General features: G+C 50.4%; 1 non-coding gene across 1 annotated transcript; it reads right to left on the bottom strand.

Moving 5' to 3' along the window:
- Window positions 1-3,700: 3,700 nt before the first annotated feature.
- TRNAT-UGU (transfer RNA threonine (anticodon UGU)) lies at window positions 3,701-3,773 on the bottom strand. Its single transcript has one exon. It is a non-coding gene; the product is annotated as a tRNA-Thr (tRNA).
- Window positions 3,774-10,447: the final 6,674 nt, after the last annotated feature.

Raw genomic sequence — 10,447 nt, 5'->3', positions numbered from 1 at the left:
CATCTGGGGATGCATTTGGCCTGCATCTGGTCTTGAACAGCGGTATTTTAATTACTTTCTTTTAGAAGGGAGAGATTTCTCGACAGAGAAGGAGGAAAAGGGGCAAGGAGACAGCTCGATCTGGAGGCCAGGATATACCAGACTGGATCGGTATTACAGCTGGTGATTGTGGTGTCCAGACCTCTTTCCACCCACCTTCAAACAACTCTTGCAAATTTGTTAATGACACCCTAAGAAAGGAACTCCACACAAAGTAACAGAACCACTGAACTTGGCACCAAAGTGTGGAACATCCCGGAAGAGCCTGACAAGGAGCAGCACGGTAGCTGGTTACACACAAGGAATTTTGTGTTGTTTTAGCAACCAGAAGAACAGAATTAAAAGAGTAATGCCTGCCTAGAAGGAGTATCTTTAGAAGACAAACACATTTGTCCTTTTGGTGTTACTGTTAACACCTTAGGTTGTTACAACTCAACATTTCCACTGTTTGTTGAAGACTTTCTTGATGACTGTATTTGCAACAGGTGAGGGGAGAAAAAAGTCTCAGCTTTCACTTTTTGGCTTTATCTCACTGGCACAAATCCAAAGTCATCAAACTTTAAGTACTTGCAGAAAGTCTGGAAACACAAGTCAGAATTTCTTTAGTTCTTTTCTGACTAAACAAATGGAAACATTCTTTATCAATCTTAGATGTTGAAAGCGCGTGAAGTTTGGTGGGAGAGAGGTTCTTTGGGTTTTTCAGAAATTTACAATGTTTTGGCAGCATCTGTACAATATTAAAATGTGGAATACTGAAAGAGTTTATATTTCATTTTTCCTCTGTTGGCTAAACCAGTTTCACACTCACTGACTTTGATTCCCTATTCCCATTGTCAAAACCAATATCAGACTGCAGTAAGCTATGCTTAGATATGTCAATTTTTGTTACCTATCTGGAAAGAAAAATAGATGACTCGTGAAGAAAACAGCCTCTTCTTGTGTAAGGCCTCCTGCTGTTGAACTGAGCAAGATGGGTATAAATTTCCTCGATAAAAACATAACAAGGAGAAATATCTCCGAGATGAGCTCAGAATGCCTTGCCTAGATGACAAGGTATCTCTCTTTCCAGACACTGCAGTAATTCTCAGGGGCTCTGCTAGCGGTCCAAAATGAAAACACGATTAGCACTGTCCAGGCCTCTCACTACAGTTTGGAGAACAAACTGTAAAGACATTTTCTAATGGTATCACCAGTGACTGTACCACTGGATCTCACGAAGGTCACCTCAGCTTTTCTGAGCAAAGCTTTGACGTTTCTCACATTCAGTAACAACAGCTACTAATAAAGCTTGCTTTACAGTGAGAAATGGAGTCCGATGACATCACTTGTGGATGATGAAGGAAATTTGTGGGTCACTCCTTGGCTGGGATCAGGGATTGGTATATCGCTGTCCCATGGAGGATGGAGACGGTAGGGAAAATCAGCTCAGAGGAGGCCTGGGCGCATCTCCTGCTTTCCACTCACGCCTGGGCACGAATGCCACAGAGAGGCGCGGAGCGGGGCCGCCAAGCCAACTACCCCGAGACCCGGGCCCAGCGCGGCCGCGCTCACGGCGGGGCCGGCCGGGGCCTGCCTGTTCCAGGCGGGCCCCCGGCCTGCGGGTGGCTGCGGGGGCAGCGGCAACAGCAAGCTGCCCGCTCCGCTGTGTTCAGTTGTAAAGAAACGCCTCTGAGAAATGAAAATGCAGTCACACCAGCAGAACACTCGGGGCTCAAGGCGGCGGCTCCGCACGGAGGGCCGAGGCTGTCGGAGCAGAAGCAGCGAGGCCGGCATCGCCCCGAGCCCCTGCCGCAGCCGCGTCCCCCAGTCGTGCCAGCTGGGGCGCTCAGGCCCGTTACGGCCCCGCAGCTGCAGCGCTTGCGGGTGAGGGGATCTCACTGGCCCGCGGAGGTGACAGAGAGGAGCAGCCCCTCGCTCCTGCTCCGCTCCGCTTGTCACCACCGGCGCCGCCCGCCCCGGCGGGTGAACCGCCGCCTCCAGCGCCGCTGCCCCGGGCGGGAGCCCCGGCCGGCCGTGCGCAGCGCGGCCCGCCCGCCCCGCTCCGAGGAGCCGGCTCTCCCTCTGGAGGCCTCCGGCAGCGCCGGCCGCTTCCCGCCGGCGGAACGGCCGCGCCGCCGGGCTCGCCAAGGGCAGCCCTGGCACGGAAGCGCCATTTCAGTGCCGGCGTTGGTGGCTGAGCTCCCGCTTCCAAACTGCTGCCAAGGCACCACGCAGCAACCTGGCAGCGTTTCGCAAAAGCCTCCGCGGCAGCCCGTGTCTGTAGCTACGAGAACAGCTGAACCCTGTCCCTGGGATACTCCACGGATGTGGGGAACGGGGCAGCCAGGCACTGCGTGCGTGATCCTCCCTTCCACAGCGGAAGCGTCGCAGCCCCATCCCGCGGGCGCAGCCGCTGACCGCGCTGGGCTGAGCCGGGTCCGGCTGCAGCGGCGGCTTCCGCCCGCTCCCTCCGGGTGCTCCTGCGAGAGCTACACAAACTGCGCGGCCGCCGCAGCACACGCGCGACTGACCGCTTCCCATGGCTGCTCATGGTGGCACCCAGCTCCCTGTCGACAGAGAAACGCTGTACCGGGCTGCGACCAGGCCCCCCCGGAGAGAACAGATCCTCTCCAGGGACGGGCTCCACCGCCAATCCATGAGCCTGCTGCAAGGGCTCCGGAGGGCCGCTGAACCGAGGAACCGACCGAGCAGCTTTCAGGATGGGGCAGGGAGGCAACGCTGCAGACAAGCAGTCACTCCAAGCAACGCCTTACGTCCAAGAACCCCAAAGCACAGCAGATTCAAACGCTTTCCTGTGCCTCATGGCGTAGCGCTGACAGAGTCTGTCAGCCCCTTGCTCCTCTCACCAGGCTGCGGCAACTCGTACCGCCGCAGCCGCTCTGACCGGCTCTCCGCAGAGCACGGCGGTTGGAGAGGAGCGGTGGCGCTGGGACGGCAGCCGGGCGGCCGCACCGCGGGCTGGGGCCCCCGCCACTCCCCGCCGGCCCCTCGGGCGGCTCTGCCGCCGCCGCAGCCCGCGCGCTCCAGCGGCTGCCCCTGCCTTCGCCGGCGCGTACGCGTTGACGTCGCGGCTGGTGTCGGCAACGACCGCCGTGCTGTTTGCGGTGCTGCGAACAGGCGCCTCTCTCACAAGAACTCTCACAACAGCGAATGCGTATTTTTAAGCTGTGGTGCTCAAGAGGATTTGTGTGGCCGTTTCGAGCTCTTTCTATAACCTAGAGGCAAAAAAAAAAAAAAGGGCAAAGAATTATTACACCTCCTCCGTCCGGCCTCCGGCGCAGGACGCGAGCCGGCCGCGCGGCTCGCCTGACGAGCGGTGCAGAGCCAGACCATCCCGTACGGCTTGCTCTCCGCTCCGGGGCAGTTTGTGCCTTTCAAACCCCCTAACGGCGTTTTGCCGCAGCCCCGTCCGGCCCATCGCGGTGGCGCCGTGCGAACACGCACTCGCGCTCGCTGTGTCCCGCTCCCCGCCCGGAACCGAGCGCGGCCCGCAGCGAACGCCGGCACCGCTAACTCTCAGGTTCCACCGCAGTATGCGTTTCCCGTCCGTTCCCCGTGGTAACGCGCCCACGGAGCCGCCCGCACGCCGCGGTCCGCCCCAAAACAAAGCCACCTGCTTGGGGGCTTAGGAGCGGGCGCTGACACCTAAAATATAGAGGTCAGGCCCCAGCGAGGATCGAACTCGCGACCCCTGGTTTACAAGACCAGTGCTCTAACCACTGAGCTATGGAGCCGCCGCTCGAAGTACTTCCCAGTTCTCCCTAACGGTCCAATGCTGCCCCGCCCCCGCCGCCCCTTACCGGGCTCCCCGCGCCCCCGCGCGGCCGGGCACGCCGACCCCAGCCCGCCCGTCAGCCGGCCCCGGCGGGATGGGGCTCGCGCTGCGGCGCGGCACGGCGGCCGCCGCCGATGGGAGCCCGCCGCCGCCAGGGGGAGCCCGCCGCCTCCGGCAGCCGCCCCTCGCCCGGCGGAGGTCGGGGGCTGCCCCGCTTCGGTCCGTCAGCGGCGGTGGGTGCCGGCGTGGGGAGCGTGCAGGCCGCGCCGAGGGTCCCTGGGACCTTCCCCAACCGGCTGGGAAATGCGCACGCCCAGCCAAGCCGAAACACCCGCAAGCGGAGCCGGCAGACGTAGGTGCGCGTTTGAAACACAGCCTGGTTTTTACAGGTCAGGAGTGAAAGCTGTCGCGACCAAGCTGTGCGGGGCGTTCGCTTCTGGAAAGGCCGGGGCGTCTGGGGAAGTTGGAGAGGCGCTGCCGGGGGCCTGAGGCGTTGCCCCGGGGCTCTGCAAGCGCCGCTCGCCGCGGAGGGGCTTTGCAGCTCCCTCCCTCCCTCCCTCCCCCGCTGCCTGCAAAGCGCCTTCACCGGGGTGCGGGGCCCAGAGCGGGGAGGTGGGGGCTGCAGCCAGCGGCTAAGCGGCGGCGGTGCCGCAGGGCCCGCGGGAGGGTACCGCACCCCGTCCCGCTGCTGGGCCGCACCGCTCCCGGCAGCACGCGTCGCAGCAGGCGCCTTGCAGACAGCTTCCATCGCCTATGGCTGCGCTGGACTTTTTTTTTTTTTTTTAAACTGCGTGCAGATAGAAATATTCCAACTCCAGTCGTATGCCTTTCAGAAAGCAATATTCAGGGCCCTGTCTTGGTTCTGTAGTAATACCCATTTCTATGGAATTCAGACTTGGGTCAGCGGGTGGGAAAGGATGCAATGGGGTAGCTCATAAACCCGGCTCGGCTGAGAGAAGTCTTATAAAGAATGTTGCACGATGGAAATAAACCCCAAAGTCCACAGAAGAATCAGGGGCTGCAGTGCTCTGGGCTAGATGTATAAATATGTGATTTCTGCCCGAAGAGTTTTACTGTCAAAGGATTTTCTCACATTAACCCCCTGATACTTTATAATAAATGACAGCAGTAAAATTTGAAATTAATCTCTGAGCAATTATTGCCGACCCTTGGAAAACAAAGCTCCACGGGGCAGCTAGATAGGAGATACAGTCAACAAAGCAACAGGGGGCAGGCCCATTTTCTCTGCTAAATGATGTTCATTACATGGGTATGAATTCAAATTATTGTGAAAATATTCGGTGAAAATAAGTGTTTCATTCCACTAAGCGTTTCCTTTTAAGTCTGTATTAACTCTGGAAATAACAAAAACCCTAAGTTGTAGTTCTAGTCATCATGACAAAGTTATTGTTGTTAAAAATACAGATCTATGTATTAACCAGACATTATTTGCTATGTTGTTTCTTGCTAGGAACATGTCTTGTCTGAGCTACTAGACTTGATAATAAGCCAGATTGCAGGCTTTTTGATTTTCAAAACTCTGATGACTGCCAGTGGCAGCGTTAATGCCTTTCTAGATGGCAGGGATCTCAGCAGAAAGTGTTGGAATAGACCTGTGTGTGCCTATGTAAATGTGTGTAAAGCAGTGGAAGTTTAAGAGAACAACATTGTAGAAAACAAAAGGCATACAGATTATTCGTTATCAAGATAATACTGACATGATTAGTTGTTACTGGAAAACAGAAAAAAAACCTATTACCTTGTAAAAGACCTTGCAATTTTCTCCTGTCTGCCCCTTTTCACGCTCAGCCTGAGTTACCGCATGGCCATCTGTGAACTTGGGAAGGTCAGTGAAATCCTCCTTGGAGGCTGTCAAGCAAATGTGTCAATGCCTAAGAAGTCCAGAACATATTTGAGTGTTATTAAAAACAACACACATCCTCTCCCCCCAAAAAAACAAACAGCCCAACAAAATAAACCTTTATGGAAACTTGTTACATGTTGCCATATTGTTCTCCTAAACCTCTGTTGTATTCTTCTGCTACCTTACATCACTGGCATAACAACCAAAAAAGATTTCAGGAAGGTTTTTAAAGTCCTGATGGTGATAGACCTGTCACCCCTAGGGCAAGAGCTGCCCCAGATTCCAGCTGTAGGACAAAAGGACCCTCTTTGAACAGAAATAATTGTACTGGGTTTAGTATTTAAAACTCTTACACCCTTAAGGAAGACAGTCCTCAAGAACCAATGGGCACTTCCGCTGATTAAATTAGCCTGCGAAAAGCAGACAACTGTGCCCAGGAAAAAGCGGTACAGAATGCAGCTGATACTTTCTTCAGGAGCTGAGACCCACAAAGACAGGACTGTACAAAACCTGTGTGAGAGCTGGCAGCGCGGCTGAGGCCATTGCCACTTACCTTCTCACATCAACAGGGGCTGACTGCTGGAGTGGATGATGTTCACCTTCCCTCACACACCAAAAGAAATACATCATCTATGATACTTGAGGAAAGCAAAACTGAAAGTGGCAGCACATAGCAATGGGAGGAGTAAAATATTTTCTGCATTCTTCAAAGAGAACACTATCAAAAAACCCCATGATGGTAATTAAAAATAAATTCTTACCTCTCATCATCATTATCTTAAATGACTGAAAGTAAGGATGTGAAAGCTTGGCTTTTTGTCTCCTGGCTATCTCATTATTCTAGGCTAGTTTACAGCAATAAACCAAGATTGCCTGGTTTTCATTTGGTCCAAAATGCGCCAAAACCCCATAGCAGGCATGCTGAATCTTGATCGAGCAGTTACCAAGTCCAAAAATGTGTGGCAAGGTCAGAGGTGCCTGAATTCAAGACAAGAAAATGGACTCAGTTCTCAAAGTGTGCTTTAAAATTTTCGTGCTCTTGCACTTTGTTGCTATGTTCACGTCACTTTAAGGAATGTACAGATCGTCTCTAAAAATCCCTCTGATTACTATGGAAATAACAATCAACAAGTAAACCAATAAGTCATTTGCACTCCTACCAGTGCTCTTCTGTTCCTCTACACTGCTCCATTTTATCTCTCCCACCATCTTTCAAACACATTTTCAGAGCCAAACCAGTATCTACTTGGCAATATTCCTTTAAACAAATACTCTCATTTCACCTCACTATAACTGAGTATCCCGTCCTTTTATAACAGAGGGTGATTCTTTGCACATGAAGTCTAAAAACGCTGGTCTAACTTAAGCTACCAAATCTATTATTGCAGTAATCACTCCCTCACTAAGTCTGTACATCAGTGCCTGAGCTGGGAAACCCTTCGTTTCTTCAGTGCATTAGTATTGACAAAGCTAGTCCTTCAAATACATTTTTAATAACCTTTTTATATGGTGCAATATCCCTGAAAGTTCAGTGCATTTATTTTTGTCAGTTCAGAATAGTGGGATTTCCTCTGAAAGGATTGAAAAGATTTTTCTGTTAGTGCTTTTCATTTTAAGGGCCTCAAAGCATTAACGCTGTGAACGTTAATATTCTGGCCTGATAAGTAATCTGGTTCTGCACATATTGCAGTTGGGCTAATGGGAGAAATCAGAAAAGTAGCTTTGTGGATCGGGAGCACTGCCAAATTGCAGGGATCTCCTCTATGGTCGATGATTTCTCTCTCTTTTTTTATTTTTTCAGTGTCACTGTACCAGAACAGTGGCATAGGCTGCCTTTCATGTTACCTGAGACATCAAAGGGAGGTACTGAGGACCTGCCTCTTTACAGTTTTCCACCTTTTTCAGGCACTGACACTCACGCCTGATGAGTACAACATCCTGCAAAAATAGCATCCCTGTGCATGTGGAGCATGCCAGCCTTTATTGTGTTGGAGGCTCTGGCGTACAGCTTTCAAGCTCTTAGAAGCTTTGAGCCTAAGTCTGGTCACATCTGGCCACATGGTAGTCATGCTCGTGCCTTGGCCCACGGACTGGTCCTCCTCCTGACCTCACCAGGTCATGGCATGGGTTAGGACCCATGACACAAGGCTGTGGGCCGGGGCAGCAGTGCCTGACAGAGTGTTCCTCCAGTACATTGCACCCAGCTGCCTCTTTCCCACAGCAAAATCTCCTGCGCTGGGCAGGTGAGGTGCCAAAGCAGAAGGTTCCTGCTGGAGCTGTGATGTACGTGTGTGAACAATAAGTCTCCTGGCAACGAGTCCAAAGGGATGACTTTGCAGGGTCAGCACATGAGGCTCCAAAGATCTGCCCCAGCCAGTTGCCTGAATTCCCAATGGAAGAGTTAAACCTCTGACAATCCCTGAGTAAGATACATAAAAACTTTACTTGCATTTTTCCTGAGTTTTTCTTCCCCTACAAGGATGGTTTTAGCTATTTGCTGAGCAAAGCTGATAAATAAATTACATCTTGCCAGACATTAAGGAGACATATCTCCAGACATCAAGGAGACACCTCTAGTACACAACTGATTGTTACAAGAGGTTACATCAGAAAAGGGGCCCAGGCTTGTGCTCAACAAGGATTCAACTAGTGGACAGGTGAGGAAGACTATGAACGCTGGGAACTCATCACCATAAGAATGCCCTTCTCAGGAGATCTGATGAATATGTATGATTTTTGTGTATATGAACTGATGTGTTTTGCTAACCTGTTGGAGCACATATGGAAGGAGCTATCCCCCATGCTGCCCGACGCTGTAATAAAGAATATCTGCTTAATAACACTAAGTTGTTATTGAGTTTTCTCGGATTCACCACCAAAGTAAGGGAAGAACCAGCTCTTAAGTGGTAAGTCCGATGGTGACATTTCTGAAGCCGTGTGCACTTCAGGAGCCATCAGTGGGGCTGGCACTGACTGGGAATCTGCCTGGCAGCCTGAGCATATGAGCCAAGGAATAAATTGATTTGTGCTGCACACTTACAACATTGCTTACCGATTTGGTCCCTTGGTCAGGGGTGAGGTCCTTGCAAGAGGACATGCCTCTGCTGTGAATCAACAGAGGGTTTTGACATCATCCAGTGTCTTTCAAGAATTCATTTTCCAGCTGTCACTCACAATTAATCTAGTAATTCATGCAGAGGGGTAGAATTTAGTTCTGTCACATTACACAGCTATAAAGATCACCTGTGTGTTCACTGTGCCAGTTTGTTTCCCGAGTGAAGAAGGAATTTCCCAAGAGTGGACCAAGGCTGCTTCCTGCAAAGGGACTGCCACAGTCTCTTTGTTTCTCTTCACAATAAAAACAGTCCCTTTGCATTTCCCTCTCTTTAATTCTTTCTGTATTCACTTCCATTATTGGTTTATCTTTTCATTAGGACGGTAGGCCAGGAGGAAGTCTCACTGGGCAGCTCTGTTGTGTGTATGAAATAATACTGTAGCAAATGAAAACACTAAAGCAAGTTTCTTCTTTTAGTAGGCAAGCTGATAGGAAATGAGTTCCTTATGGGGCAGAGCCAGGGGAGAGTGGAGTTCATATGAACATATGAAGATTTTCCACAGCATTTCTTAGCGGTCCAGTTAAGAACAGGCATCAAGCTACAGTGAGGGTCAACAGGTAATTTTCTCTGATGCAGAGCGCATAACTGCTCATGCCATTAAACCATGTCAAGGTAATGCAGTGAATATTACACTGACTTGCCAAACTGCATTAGCTGTAATGCTTTCTCTCCAAGACTAAGGTGATGCCTCTTGGACTAATAGCTGCAGGAGGCTGCTGGGAAATCTGACCAAGTATTAGCATCTTTGCAAAGGATCGAATCCTTCAGCTTTCTTGAAGGAGCAAAAGAAATCTCCCTGTGAACAAGCACACAAATATCCATATAAAATATCATATTGGACATTCAAAAGGGACAAGAGGGAGTTATTAAATGAAATACAGCACCTCACCAACAACAGAACAGGACTGATTTTCCTTAAAAAGGAAAGAAATCCTTGAATATGATTTCGGACACTAGTGGCTGTAAAATCAAAGCAGGGACCTGTCTCATCTATAATTTTTATTTTGCACAGTGCAATATTATTGAGGAGTAGAAGCAACTGACTCTGCCATTCCTATGGAGACATCGTAGGGGATTACTGGAAGATCAGGAAAGTACATCAACCTCTTTGAAAGTGCTGAGGGGAAAGACCCATTTCAGTTTATATGGAATTTCAATGGAGCCAGTATATTTCATCACAAGCTGTATCGTATCTCCAAATTCCTGAGTTATTTTCACTACTTGCGGGGAGGGATTATCACATCTTCCCCTCCTTCGTTTGATTTCAGCTGAATCCCCTGAAAAGCAGTACATCGCTCTTCTCTACCTACATTTTATGTTGACATCCTCCTGTGAAAAATGACAGGTGTAATGGGCAGATTTTGCTTGCTTACGCAAGACTTCTTTTTATAGTGTAATAAAAATTATTATTTTTTTCTATCCATACTGCTTTTAGGTGGCTAATTTAGAGTCCTGAGGCAATTCTAGTTGAGGCCTAGGAGCTCTATTTCCCAGTAACAGGCTTTGTACCAATAGCACCATAGTCTCCTGCTAAAACATCTCAAATTTAGCTGGGAAAAGAATTCAAGTGTTCACTCGGGCCATTTGTTGAAACTTCAGGCAGTCTCCTGCTCCTGCTTCCTTGCTGTCAGTAGCTATCTGCTGTAAATTAAA

Source organism: Leptosomus discolor, chromosome 3 (assembly GCF_034619465.1).
Source record: "Leptosomus discolor isolate bLepDis1 chromosome 3, bLepDis1.hap2, whole genome shotgun sequence".
Classification (NCBI taxonomy): Eukaryota; Metazoa; Chordata; class Aves; order Leptosomiformes; family Leptosomidae; genus Leptosomus; species Leptosomus discolor.
This window is presented reverse-complemented; position numbering and strand designations above follow the sequence as displayed.